Genomic DNA, 15,751 nt, shown 5'->3' with positions numbered 1-15,751 from the left:
TGATAAGATGAATAAGAAGAGGCCAGAGAACTGATCATTGGATCTAGTAATGTGCAGGTCAATAATGTCCACAATGAGTGCTATATTTGGTGGACTGAAACCTTGATTGTCAAGGGTTCAAAAGAGAATAGGTAGAAAGAAATTACAGATGGCTACTACAGACAATTCAAACTGCTAGGCAAAGGGGACTACAGCGTGAAGGGAAGGTTTTGTTCAGATGTTTGTAACCTGAAGGAAGGTTCCATAGAGAAGGGGTAAAACCGGTGATGCAATAGAGAGAGAAGAAAATACCAGGAGAGAAAATAATGAGTAGGCAATAAGGATGGGATCTCCAAGAGGGCTGGCATTAGAAAGAGCACAGAGTCTATCCATGGGAATAGGAGGAAAGGCCAACTAAATGAGGGCAAATGCAGGCAGACTGTTCCACGTGGTGATGGGAGTTTGTGGCAGTTCTCTTCTGATTGCTTGTATTTTCTCCGTAAAATAGGAAGGTCATCCTGAGAGTGAGGAAGAAGAAGGGGTTAGTGGAAGTTTGAGAAGAAAGTGTGACAGAGTCATTTAAAAGAGTAAATTGACTAGGGAAATGCAGTAGGAATTCCAGATAGCACTAAAAGACTCACTAAGGTGAAAGGGGGGCCCTAGTGGTGCAGTGGTTAAGCATTTGGTTGCTAACCAAGAGACTGGCAGTTCAAATCCATCAGCTGCTCCTTGGAAACCCTACAGGGCCATTCTACTCTGTCCTATATTGTCGTTATGAGTCGGAGTCAACTCAACGGCAACAGGTTTGGTTTTCTGGGGGAGGGGAGGGTTAGATGTATGATTTTTAAGTGAAATCAATTAGCATAAATTCCACTGCCTAGGTACAGATATGGGAACTTGGATTTTACAAAGGTTGGGGTTTTGCCAGGTAAGTACAATAGAGGAAAAGATGGGCAAGGCATCTTAGAGGGTTTGCAAAAGAATGATTATGATCATGGGTCATGGAATCTAAGCCAGGTAAAAAGTGAAACAAGTTCCTAAGAGAAGTGAGGGGTAGTGAAAAGGGGGTAGGACAACGGACAGTAGGTCCCAGTGGGCTGGAAGAACTGTTGCAGTGAGATACTAAAAAAAATGAATCAGAAAGACAGGAGGGTGCGGTCAGAGAATGGGATGCTTGCAACTGAGATGATGTAGGTAATTTGTAACTGGCACTGACAAGGTGTGGTGTACCACAAAGGGTGTATGTGGCTGAGGTAGAGTAAAGGACAAGGTCAATGGGGGACAGAAAGTTAGGGACTGAGAGGCCTAGGTGTTGGTAAGATCATTAATATGGATATTGGAATCACTCAAAATCATGACAAGAGTAATACTGAGAGAGTGACAATGAGCCATATGCTAAAATCTTCAAAGAATGAGGGGAATGACTGAGGAGTCTCTAGGTAATAACCATAAAGAGAGAGTGATGGGCCCTATAGACTGCTGGCATGAGTTGAAAAGCTGCGGGTAGAAGGCTAGGGAAACAAGAATAATTTCCTTGGTAGCAGCACTGAAGAGCAAGAAGAACACCTACCCCACCTCCAAGCATAGGGGCAAGAGGCATACGGGAGAGAAACCAGCTACCATTTATTTGAGAAGGCTGGAGGGAAGGCAGAATCTCAGGGCAGAGGGGCAGGCTTCGGAGCAGTGGTTCTTAACCTTCACAATGGAATCATCTGGAGAGCTTTAGAAATAACGATGCCTGGGTCCTACCACCAACCCCAGGTTCTGTTTTAATTGGGTTGATCTGAGGTGTGTCCTAGGTACTGGATTTTTTTGTTTGTTTGTTTGTCTGTTTTTTTAAAAAAGCTCCCCAAGTGATTCTGATATGCAACAAAGGTTAGGAAACACGACTTGGAGGAGAAAAGGGTTAGAGAAGAGGTTGAGGACATCAAAGACCTTACTGACAACAGACATGTCAATACCCAAAAGTACCCAATCTCTAGAAATCTACAAATTTAGTATCTATAAAGGAAAACACCAACACATTACAAATGTTCATTGGTTAGGTAATACTTATATAGCACTTGTGTTCTGTTCTAAGCACTTTTCATATATTCAAGTTAATACTCATCACAACCCTATAACATAAATTATACCATTTTACAGATGAGAAAACTGAGGCAAAAAGTTCAGTAATGTGCCCAAGGTCACAGAGCTATTAACCAATAGAGCTGGGTTTCAAACGTAAGTAATTTGGCTCCAAGTCCCTGCTCTTAAGCACTACACCAAAAGTTCTAAAACATTTTTGTCTCAGGAACCTTTTACACTCTTAAAAATTACTGAGGATACCAAAGAGCTTCTGTATATATGGATTATATGAACTGACATTTACTGATTACAAATAAAAGCTGAGAAATTTTTTAAAATATGTATTTATTAATTCATTTTAAAACAACAATAAACCTATTACATGTCAACATAAATAACATTTTTAATGAAATAACTATATTCCCCATCCCCCCAAAAATAGTGAGATATGTGGTTTTGTTTTACATTCTTGCAAATCTCTTTAATATCTGGCTTAATAAAAGACATCTGGATTTTCATATCTGCTTCTTCATTCAATCTATTATAATATGTTGTTTTGGTTGAAGTAGATGAAGAAAATCCAGCCTCACAAAAATATGTCATTTGAAAAGGGAGAAGTACTTTAACAGTCTTTTCAAATTATTGCGGATATTCTTCCTTGGTACTACACTAAAACTCAACAAGTGGTAGTTTCTTAAAAGTTAGTTGTAATGTAGACTTGAAACCATATCAGTAAACATTTCATACTCTCATATCAAACTCCATTAACTTTTCCTGCATTTTCAATGGATCTTTTACTCATGTACGATTTTGTACCATCATGTATTGGTCGTTTAGAAAATACTGATTCACTGAGTTATGCAGAGCCTCCAAATGCTGACACATTTCATTTATACCATATCAAAAAATCACATTTGAAAGGATAGTGGTAATGGCTGCACAACATGAACGTAATCAATAGCAATGAATTATTCATGCAAAAATTGTTGAATTGGCAAATGTTTTATTATATATATATATGCACATATATATACTTACCACAATAAAAAAATTCTATATAAAACATCACATTCATTAATATCATCACCAACTTCATCAGAAAAGTCTTTAAATAGTGAGAAACTGTCAAGCTCAAAATGGTAAATACAAGTATTCCAAAATTCTAATTTTTCACTTGAAAACTAGAGTTTTATCATTGGCAACAAATACTTTCAGTTGCTTTCCTTTACGTGACAAGCTCTCTTTGTATGTTTTTAAAAAATGTTTGCCAAACACCCAGATCTAAATTACCAGAGATTACTATCAGTCATTCATTCAAGTAAGAATACTGTAGTGGTTTCAGGGGGAAAAAAAGCAGCTAGTTCATCCTGCAACTCAATCACACAAATGCATGGAGACAACCATGGTACTTTGATTGCAGCAGAAGTCCTGCATGTGTGTGTACCTTCCACTTTGCCACAGAGAATGTGGAAAATATGTGTATTTGAGGGTTGAGATATATATAATAAACTTAATTTTACTATTTCATCAAGGACATTCATCAGTGAACTGAGAATGCACAGCAGTGAAGAATACAATGACTACTAATACAGTTTGGTGCCACTATTTTGACTAGTGCTAAGGTATCAGTTTTACCCATCACTGCTTCTGTAAATATGATTAGCATACTATGAAAATATTTTTGGCCTTGCAGACCCCTTAATGGGTTCCAGGAACCCCTGGGTGTCTACAGACCACACTTTGAGAACCATTGCACTACATTATAGTACCTTAAGAACAAGTACTTCTATCAAAGGAAAACAAATAAAAAGTACAGAAATGCATTCCTTAAAATGATAGTAATTACTTTGCTCTACCCACTAGGCTGATTTATAGGGACTGAATTACAATCAGGAAATTGTTAAATGCTCTTCCATATACAGGAAAAATAGGTTTTAACTGATGTTCAAATACAAAGGACTTGATGACCAGAAGTAAAGGTAAGAATTTCAGCATCATACAGTGATTAAAAGAGGCTCCTTGCTATGAAAATGATTTGATAAAAAGAGTACAAGGTCTTCTCTGGCAAAACTCTTGGCTTCAATAGCCTGAAATTCCTTTTAAGCTACTCAAGACCACATTCAAGTATCATTAGGATAGAACAACACAGTACAGAATTTAAATGATCATTGTATAGCAGATTTACTTCAGAAATCATAATTAAACATTTGTAAATAGGAAAAATACACAATATTCCATTTCTTGGTCAAGTATTCTTTTCCAGTCTTTGTTCCAGTATTGGAGCAAAAAGAAAAAGCTTTTAGTTGTCTCAACTTATACTTTCCCTTTTTTAATTCTATCATTTTTTTTTAGCTGTTTGGCAAGTTACAAGCCTGTATCCACACAATAAAGAAAAATAATTATGAAAGTACTGTAAGTTGGTAAACATCTCATACCAATTTGAATTAATTTCAAGTGACTCAACCTACTTGTTAAATGCATCGTAAAGACGTGCAAACCAGTCCTTTTCCATTAAAACAATATCTCTGTACATGGAAATGAATCAATCTCCTTGGTCATTCACTAATTTACCTGAAAAACACTCCCATCAATAGAAGTTCAGACACTCACAACAAAATAAAAATTACTATTGCTACATGACCACTTTTACTTGTTACTTGATAGGTGATTTGAGGTTTGAACCACTTTTTCTACAAGGGGAGGACAGTGAAGACACAAAGGTTTTCATCACCTCCTAAGACTTGGATATATTTTTTCATTATATAATTTTATTTTGTTATTGTTGTTGAGAATATACACAGCAAAATATACACCAATTCAACAGTTTCCACATGGACAGTTTTGACACTGATTATATTCTTCAAGTTGTGTAACCATTCTCAATCTCGTTTTCTGAGTTGTTCCTCCCCCATTAACATAAATTCACTGTCCAGTAAGGTTTCTATCTAATCTTTCGAGCTGTTGTTGTCAGTTTGATTCCATATAGTTTTTTTTAATTGTGCTTTAAGTGAAAGTTTACAATTCAAGTTAGTCTCTCATACAAAATTTATACACATATTGTTATGTGACCCTAATTGCTCTCCCTATACTGTAACAGCAGACTCCTCCTTTCCACCCCTGATTTCCCATGTCCATTCAACCAGCTCCTGACCCTCTCTGCCTTCTCAGCTTGCCTCCAGACAGGAGCTGCCCATTTAGTCTCATGTAGCTACTTGAGCTAAGAAGCACACTCTTCACAAGTATCATTTTATGTCCCATAGTCCAGTCTAATCTTTGTCTGAAGAGTTGGCCTTAGGAATGGTTTCAGTTTTGGGCTAACAAAGAATCCAGGGGCCATGTCTTCCAAGGTCCCTCCAGTCTCAATCAAACCATTAAGTATGGTCTTTTTACTAGAATTTGAGTTCTGCACCCCACTTTTCTCCTGCTCCATCAGGGACTTTCTGTTTTATTCCCTGTCAGGGTGGTCACTGGTGGTAGCTGGGCACAATCTATTTTTCTGGTTTCAGGCTGATGGAGTCTCTGGTTTATGCAGCCCTTTCTGTTTCTTGGGCTAATGCTTTCTTTGTGTCTTTGGTGTTCTTCATTCTCCTTTGCTCCAGGTGGGTTGGGACCAATTGATGCATCTTAGATGGCTGTTTGCTAGCTTTTAAGACCCCAGACGCCACCCACCACAGTGGGATGCAGAACATTTTCTTAATAAACTTTGTCATGCCAATTGATCTAGATGTCCCCTGAAAGCATGGTCCCCAGACCCCTGTCCCTGCTACTCTAGCCCTTGAAGTGTTTGGTTGTATTCAGGAAACATCTTAGATTTTCATTTAGCCCAGTTGTGCTGACTTCCCCTGTAGTGTATATTGTCCTTCCCTTCACCTGAGAAAATTCTTGTCTACTATCTAGTTAGTGAATACCCCTCTCCCTCCCTCCCTACCCTCGTAACCATCAAAGAATGTTTTCTTCTGTGTTTAAACCTTTTCTTGAGTTCTTATAATAGTGGTCTTATATAATATTTGTCCTTTTGCAACTGACTAAATTCACTCAGTATAATGCCTTCCAGATTCCTCCATGTTATGTTTCATGGATTCATCGTTGTTCTTTATCGTTGTGTAGTCTTCCATTGTGTAAATATACCATAATTTGTTTATCCATTCATCCGTTGATGGGCACCTAGGTTGTTTCCATCTTTTTGCTATCGTGAACAGTGCTGCAATGAATATGGGTGTGCATATATCTATTCGTGTGACAGCTCTTATTTCTCTAGGATATATTCCAAGGAGTAGGATTGCTGGATGGTATGCTACTTCTATTTCTAGCTTTTTAAGGAAGCGCCAAATCGATTTCCGAAGTGGTTGTACCATTTTACATTCCCACCAACAGTATGTAAGTGTTCCAGCCTCTCCACAACCTCTCCAACACTTATTATTTTGTGTTTTTTGGATTAATGCTAGCCTTGTTGGGGTGAGATGGTATTTCATTGTAGTTTTGATTTGCATTTCTCTAATGGCTAATGATCGTGAGCATTTTCTTATGTGTCTGTTAGCCGCCTGAATGTCTTCTTTGGTGAAGTGCCTGTTCATACCCTTTGCCCATTTTTTAATTGGGTTATTTGTCTTTTTGTTGTTGAGGTGTTACAGTATCTTGTAGATTTTACAGATTAGACACTGATCGGATTTGTTGTAGCCAAAAATTTGTTCCCAATCTGTAGGTTGTGTTTTGACTCTTTTGGTGAAGTCTTTTGATGAGCATAAGTGTTTGATTTTTAGGAGCTCCCAGTTACGTAGTTTCTCTTCTTGTGTTTTTGCATTGTTACTTATGGTTTGTATTATGGTTATGTCACGTATTAGGGCTCCTAGCATTGTCCCTATTTTTTCTTTCATGATCTTTATCGTTTTCGATTTTCTATTTAGGTCTTTGATCCATTTTGAGTTAGCTTTTGGGCATGGTATGATGTACGAATCTTGTTTCATTATTTTGCAGATGGACATCCAGTTATGCCAGCACCATTTGTTAAAGAGACTGTCTTTTCCCCAATTAACGGACTTTGGGCCTTTGTCAAATGTCAGCTGCTCATCGGTGGATGAATTCATATCTGGATTCTCAATTCTGTTCCACTGGTCTATGTATCTGTTGTTGTACCAGTACCAGGCTGTTTTGACCACCGTGGCAGTAGAACAGTTTCATATAGATAGTTCTTAAAAGAGCATAATGCTTAAGGCAGAAATTTTTTACTAGTTAAGCTAAACTATTGTTTGGTTTTAAGAAGACTTCAGGGAATAATTTTGGTTTAAGATTTAAAAATTATCTTAGGGCAATAGTTTCAGGGAGTCATCCAACCTTCATGGCTCCAGGAGTCTAAAGTCTTTGAGAATCTGAAATTCTGTTCTGCATCTTCCCCGTTTTGATCAGGATTCTTTTATGGAATCTTTGATCAAAATGTTCAGTAATGATAGCTGTGCACCATCCAGCTCTTCTGGTCTTATGGCAAAGGACACAGCTATTCATGGAGGCAAGCAGCCACACATTCCATATCCCCCGCCTATTCCTGAATCTTTTTCTTCCCCTGTTGTTCCAGCTAATAGAGACCAATTGTTGTGCCTTGGATGGCCACTTACAAGCTTTTAAGACTCAAGGCACTATGCATCAAACTAGGGGGTAGAACAGAGGCACTAAAAACGTTATTAGGCCAATTAACTGGAATATCCCACGAAACCATGACCTTAAACTTCCAGACCAAGAAACCAAATCCTATGAGGCTTCTGACTATACATAATTATCCTCAGCAGCTACTCTTTTTTTTTTTTTAATATATCACACGTTTGTCAATCCAAATTTTTACAGGTGTACAACTTACTGACAGCAATTACAATAACTGACTGCACAATCCTACCCTTAATCAATGCGATATTAAGAATAGCATACATTGTAAAAACAGGTCTAGCAATGCACAACAGTGATGCTTTCCATTCACGTGAATAGAAGGTAAAGAAAAAATGCCCAACGCTCCTTCAGGGAAGGGGCGGTGAGTGGGGAAATTAATAGGCCTCTTCACAAAGGAGAGAAAAATAATTATTTCTCTCTACTCACAAAGTTCTTATTCTACTTATTTTTGGTAATGTATGAAGGAAGAAATCTGAAATGAGGATGGCCATGTAGAGTAGGCATAAAGCACATAAAATATTAACAAAGAAAACAGAATAAAAGAGAGATTCCAAAAACATAGACTGAAAAATACATCAGGGAAAAGTGATAAAATACAGTCAAAGAAAAAATAGAATAGCAAAAGAATTAACTACTATCTTATAGTAGAAACCTTACACATTCTCACTAACCACTTCTGAAGCAGTTCCGGGAAGGTATTATGCCAGTTATTTTTAAAGATTGGTTAACTAGAGAGGCTGAATAACTGCTGATTCTCAAATGTAGACAACTGAAACAGTGTAGAATGTAAATCTGCCAACCCTTCCCCATCTAGCTCACTAAAATATCAGTTTCTAACCAAAGATTTGGCACCTGCCTCCTTGCTTTCATGACCTATCTAACATATAGTGCCAATTCTGGGTTCTCTACTTTGGCTCTTCTGTCCAGGCTGCCTGACATGAGAGATGTTCCTGCTGTTGCAATCCTGAACCTTACCACATTTCTCATAAATACACTCCACCACACACGATACTCCCAAATCAATGGCCTCACAGACTTGAACAAGCTCACCCAAGCCTCAGCTCCTTATCTGAGCTTCCTTATGTCAGAAAGATAATAAAGGATAATGTTTTCAGAGGCCCGATTCACTTTCCACTTATTCAAAACCATGGTTTATCAGCCTCACTGAGGCAAATTTAAACATGCACAAGAATGCCACTAAATGAAAAAAGTTGGGAAACAATGTACTAGGTTTATGTCTTTGGGGAGATGGATAAAAACATGTGAAGTAAAAAATGAGCCCTGGGACCATCACTGCCTAATAATGGCGGGGAAAAAAGAATCTTCTAAGGGAAAAATATTGTCTATTTTCTTTTTAAAAAATAAATCTTAAAATAATAAATTTCAGTTGCTAAGAAAGGACAAAATACCAGAATAAATTAGATATATTATAAGAAAATTATCTGAAGTAGCTTACTACAAAATTCTGCAGGACTGTCTAGCATAGATATAAAAAAGGGAAATCAAAACTTATTAACAACATAAGAAAAGTATACAACTTAACTATAAAAGAAATGTAATTTTCTCATTTCTTCATTTTTTTCATGAACTACATTTTAAATGAGAAGGTAATACATGCACGTGGTAAAAAGGCTACTCTCACTGCTCACAAGGGGTCACACTGAAACCACATATGCTGCCATCTCTCTCTTCTTGGATATTCCTACAGATCACCTGTGGCTTTGCCTACTCTACCTCATCCCCTACTCATTGAAGCCCCCATGTTTCAACTAGCCCCCCTTGGATCAGTATCTTAGTTTGAACTCACTAGCCTGACTTTTACTCCCTCAGCCACTCACACTGTTCTTGTTCCCATGGGACTCAATGTTTGGCCTGTCCCTCAACCAGCATTCCCCAAGGAGAAGAAAACTGGGCAAAAGTTATGAGAAACAAAGTTTACATCTTAAATTAGCCAAGTTGTTGTTTTGTTTTGTTTTGTTTTGTTTTGTTTTGTTTTTAAGCAAACAGCTAATGCTGGTGAGAATATAGTTTAGTAGACACTTCTACACATAAGAAGTGTAAATTAGTACATTGGTATGTATCTATTATGTATATGTATATATTTAAACTACATCACTCCCAATCCCCCTAGTAATCTCACTTCTGGGACTCTAGCTAAGAAAAATAACCAAAAATAAGGATAAAAAAGCATTAAAGACAAAAATGTACGGAGTCTATAATATGATTAAATTACAAATACTCTAAATACGTGATAATAAGAAATGGTTAAAAAAAAAAACCCTACAGTATAGTCATTCAAAGGAATAATATGCAACCAAAAATATGTTTACAAATACCATGCAATACCACAGGAAGTACTTTCGTTAAAATATTAAATGAAGACAAATACAAAACTGCATATATATTATGATCACAACTTCAGTTGATTTCATCCCCTCCCAACTCTCCACAGAAAAAACCATCTATGCGTGGAAAAACTACTAGAAGAAATGTTAACTAGATGTCTGGTTAGAAGCTGTTTAGAAGGTTTTTTTAATTCCTATTTTTCTATATATTCCAAATTTTGAGTATACGTGTATATATGTGAAACTGAAAGACGCTGCATTGGATAAACCCGCTGCAAAAGACCTCTTTAAAGTGTTAAAAAGCAAAGACGACACTTTAAGGACGGACTAAGGTGCGCCTGACCCGAGCCATCATGTTTTCAGTTCCCTCATATGCATGAAAGCTGGACAATGAATAAGGAAGATGAAAGAAGAATTGATGCCTTTGAATTAGGGTATTGGCAAAGAATATTGAACATACCATGGACTCCCAGAAGAACGAACAAATCTGTCTTGGAAGAAGTACAGCCAGAATGCTCCTTAGAAGCAAAGGTAGCAAGACTTTATCTCTTGTACTTTGGACGTGTTATCAGAAGGAAACAGTCCCTGGAGAAGGACATCATGCTGATGATGTAGAGGATCATGGAAAAAGAGGAAGCTCCTCAATGAGACGGACTGACACAGTGGCTGCAACAAATATAGCAACGATTGTGGGAATGGCAGAGGACCCAGCAGTGTTTCATTCTGTTGTACATAGGTTCACTATGAGTCGGAATCGACTTGACTGCACCTAACAACAACAATGCATCATACATAATACATGCACACACACTTTCATAATAAAAGAATATAAATTTTTAAAAATAGAATAGCATACTTCAGATATTTCATTCCAAACTTTTTCAATCTCAAAGTTTAAGAAATTCCATTTGCCATTTATATATTTTATGAGGTCAGACTTAGTTGCCTTTTCCAATCAACTAAAAATGTTAGCCAGTTTCACAGCCTTCTGAAGAACAAATCTTGCATCATTTAACCCTAAATAAATATGCTTCAAGTAACTTTGAACTTTGTTTCTTAAATTCCAAGCATCACAGAATACTTTCAGGAAGCTAATGTAATATGCTAAAATGTAGTGATCACAGTTGTAGGAATTTATTATGCTTCTCCTAACCAAAATTCTTTTGTGTCTCACTCAGAATGGAAGTCTTAGGAAATGACCGGTGACGTTTTACATTTCTAACAGAACTGTAACCAGACAAGTATGAATTTTTTTAAATGTCATTTCAACTAGAGAATAGAAAAGATAACAAAAATAAATTTGCTATTGACCTATGTGCAAGAAGACTATTATCTGCAATTAATGTCTACACTGTGTATTTGGACAAAATTGTGTATGTATAACTCCTGTAATATATCATCTAAAATAATATCATTTATTTGAATTTCATTTGGATTATATATAACGTACTGGAGGAACAGCACAGGATCTTCAAGATGATATATTACAGAAGTTATACATACACAACTCTGCCCAAATAATGTAGACATTAACTGCTGATGATACTTAGTCCTCTTATAAATACGTCAATAGCAAATTTATTTTTGTTGTTGTCTTTTGTATTCTCCAGTTGAAGTAACATTTAAAATTTTAATGAAATTATTTTAAACATATTATTTCTAATTTCTTAAAATACAGCAACTTCTTAATTCCTTAAGGTATAGTTAACATAAAATGAATCTGGGGTAGAAAGGGGGAACTGGACTAAGAAAAACTAACTTAGTGGCTACACAAAGCAAGTCTATTCCCTCTTCCACATACTTATAGTCACGTTCTAACAAAAAGGACAACATAGCACTCCCGATCACATCCGTCAGAATTATAGTTAACTAACTTACACTTAATGTTTTGGAATTTTATTTTTGAAAAGACTCAACTATTAAGAACAAAAGGGGGTGGACAGAAGAGGAGAGAACATCATAGCTGTACTCTTCTCCTCTACAAATTGTAGCGTACTCATAGAACTAAGTATTGGTAAGGTGAAAAATTAAACAAGGTAGCTTTGTGATTCTCAGTAGCTTTATTTCCAAATATTCTAATAATTTTCTTCACGCTTACAGACAGAGCCTATTGAGTCTGAGATTGTTGCCGTGGTGCTTGAAGTTGTTAATTACAATCTTTGAAAACTCAGATTGTGGGTAAGCTAATTAGAAAAAGTGTGATCCTCTGACATTCAAATGAATAGCTAAGGAGACAACCAATATAAGGCCATTTCTGGAATTAATTTGGCTAGTAAAGTTATTCTTAGAAGTACAGTTAGGTTAAGTTCTCTCACCGACTTAGGAACTATGTCTGAAAGTAAATCAAATGTACTCTGGCAAAATGTGATGGCTGGCAACCCGTGTTCAGTGGCTACTGCAGGATCCAAGAATAGTCTGAATAGAAGGCACTGCAGACTGCCTGAACCCTATTTCAACTACAACAGCTTAGCTGTTCTGTTTTTTGTTTGTTTTTATTGAAGTTTTATTTATGATATCATTTAAAAAAAAAAAAAACATTATTTTTTTAAAAAGGATCTTGTCTGATACTTAAGAAGTACCATATTGATAAGTCAATAATTGTTCCATGACCTTCCACAAGACATATGCACATTCCTTGAGACTGCTGCAGTGAAATCTTATGTTTCTTCTGCCCTATTTGTGATTATCTTCATCATGATACCACCGCCCTGTTAAGGGGAATTAATAATCATAAAATGTCCTGGAAGAACAGCACAGGATCTTCAAGAAGATGTGCTGAAGAAAAGCATTGCCTGCAGTTTTTAAGACTTTAACCCCAAATCACCAAATTTGTCTACAAACATGCAGTTTGTGCTTGGAATAAAAGGAATTTGTCTTCTCAAAATTGAACATATCTTGACATTAATTAAAGTGGTGGTGGCCTTAGGGATCTGCTAAAAAAAATCTAGTCTGTTTGGGGCCACTGACGGAAACTTCTGGCTGTGGTTCTGCCCCTGCTGTACCTAGAGCTCTGCAAGGTTCTGACTTGACTTTGAGCCAACAACCAACTGCCCTGGATTTGTGAGTGTGTGTGTGTGTGTGTGTGTGTGTGTGTGTGTGCGCGTGCGCGCGTGCGTGCACTTTATTGACGTACAGGGTAAAATCCAGCAATAAATTCCCTGGCTTACAATCAATAAAATTTTCTGTCTACTAGTGGTGAATGTGATCCTGACTCAAGTCAACACAAAATACAACAGTTATATACCCTTGAGAAGAGAAAATGTAATGTCTTGGGCAAAATACACAACCACCTTAGTAGCTGAAAAATCACTTTCCCACATGATTTTGTGATAGTACCTGAAAAAACTTATAATAGACAAAAAGCAATTTAAGGGATCCTAAGTCTGAACTTTTTAAAATTCCATGAAGTTGGCAGCCTCACCCATAGTTGCTAGGTAATCAAACTTTCAAATTAATAAAAGAAGTTCTGGGGAATATCAAACATCTACCAAGAGATGACCTACTGGTGCATCACACCAGAATTACTCTATCATCTCAATTTTATGCTAGGGTATCAGAATCACTAGAGCTATAAAACTTTACTTGCTTAGTTTCTTCCATAGAACAAGTATGCTTTTAATCAAAAATATATAAAAGAATCCCAGAATATACACCAATGACTTCATTTACAAAATTCATAAAACTGTACTGTCCATTCTTGTTCACTAGAAGTTGCTATATAGGTCACCTCTCAGTTCCTCATGAAAGAAGGCAACCAACATGCAGCCCCACTCTGTGCTGAATTCCCACTTCAAAGAGATCTCCAGGATCACCCAGCTCACTTCCAAGTTCTCTTTCTTTGGAAGTGGGGATGGATAGATCTAAGAAACAAAGGTGGGAGGGAGCAAGGAAGGGAAGGAATCTCAAACCACATCTCTTGGCCCAGGCTTCCTTGTTTATTAATAGGAAGAAAGTAAGCAGATTGCTGTCTATCTTGGGAACACCCTCAAATGGAACAGGACCGAAAACAAAGAAGTACACTTGCTGAAGAAAAAGAATCTTTATTAGCCTTTCTTCTCCTTCTAAAAGTATAAACATTTAGAGTATAGAAACAGTATCTTTTCCACAACATGTATAAAAGGCTAAGAATACTGAAATTACTGACTAATAGTCCTTTGGAGAGTACTGGACCGAATAATAACTAAATCCATTCTATTTCTTCCGTAAGATGTTGTCTTTATCCACACAACTTTAAGGTGACATCTTTTAAATGCAAAGTCAAATCTATTTGGGCTGAGAGTGCTCAAGTTTTTACCTACTGCTTCCCAAAAAAGTATGAAGAAATACTTAGTTCAATTTTGTATAAAATGCCAAATGTAGACCAAAATATGATTAATGAACCCTAAACATAAAAAATCTTTTTGTGGGCTCAGATTAGCTGTGACCTGAAATAAATGTTGCTACTTACCTGAGTCACTGATGGCACATATCTCAATCAATGCTACTCAGACCCTGAGAATAACAGGCAATATTGCAATAGCAGAAAAGAAATTAGCAAATATGACTTCTAACTTAATTCATATTGTTTTTCCTGGAGATGTATTTAAATTTTCCAGGTTGCTCGAATATCATCCAGGGATATGATTTTAAAGGAGACAGCTTGTTACTGTTTTTCCTGGCTGTTCTACAAGAAACAACAGTGTAAGCTTATTTTAAGTTAATATGTGCTTCTGTGTTTCTTTACAAGAAATTAACTGCAATCATTTAGTTAAAGCAAACACTTTGTTAGGGTTTCACTTTTCATTAGAAAATGTCTTCAGGAACCTCTCAAACCTAAAAAGTTAAGAATTCAAATAGATCTTGAACCCATAGACCTCAAACACGGAGCAAATTATTTAAACCAGGATGAAAGATCATTCACGCTGGGTGATCCTTTGCTGACGTGGAATGTGTAAAGCCACAGGGGAGTCACAACATCACAGGGATCCTGTCCATTTTTCTGTGTCAAGACAATAACTTTCTTCCTGCCTCAGTCAGGAAAACACCTCACAGATTCTCATTTCCGTCTGAATATGATAATCACAGACAGACCCACAGGAATGGGCAGTATGGAACAAAGATGAGAATGAATAGCTTCAACATAGTGGTTTTTACTAGCAAAACACCTGTAGGCTCTGACACCTGTTTTCTGACCCCTGCTCTATCTAGATGACTTCCCTAGTTACACTTGGCTCCTGGGCTACAATGACTTATACTATACAACTACTTCTCCTCACCTTAGCTAAGCTCCCTGGACGTAATCCTAAACCTGCAGGATTTGATGACCCTCCCTTCCTCTAAGTCAAAATTCTAGTCTTGGCAAAGGTCTAATCTCCATAATCTACAAGAAAATCCAACACCTCTACAACAAAAAGACAAATAATCCTATTAAAAAATGGGCACGGTGTATCTTTGGCTATGTGTATTTTCACCAAAAAAAAAAAAGGTTGAGAAGTTAGAGGGTTAATATGTTGTGGGGTTGTTAACCAATGTCATAAAACAACATGTGTACTACTGTTTCATGAGAAATTATTTGTTCTGTAAGCCTTCACCTGAAGTACAATAAAATAAAAATAAAATAAAATAAATGGGTAAAGGAAATGAACAGACACTTCACCAAAGAAGACATTCAAATGGCCAACAGACACATGAGGAAATGCTCGCAATCACTAGCCATTAGAGAAATG

General features: G+C 36.8%; 1 protein-coding gene across 3 annotated transcripts in view; it reads right to left on the bottom strand.

Moving 5' to 3' along the window:
• Window positions 1-15,751, bottom strand: part of BABAM2 (BRISC and BRCA1 A complex member 2) — a 645,299-nt gene that overhangs the window by 435,108 nt on the left and 194,440 nt on the right. The gene's annotated exons all lie outside the window — the stretch shown is intronic.

Source organism: Trichechus manatus, unplaced genomic scaffold (assembly GCF_000243295.1).
Source record: "Trichechus manatus latirostris isolate Lorelei unplaced genomic scaffold, TriManLat1.0 scaffold00052, whole genome shotgun sequence".
In the NCBI taxonomy this organism is placed as follows: Eukaryota; Metazoa; Chordata; class Mammalia; order Sirenia; family Trichechidae; genus Trichechus; species Trichechus manatus.
The sequence above is the reverse complement of the archived record's forward strand: the minus strand, read 5'-3'. Positions and strand labels throughout refer to the sequence as shown.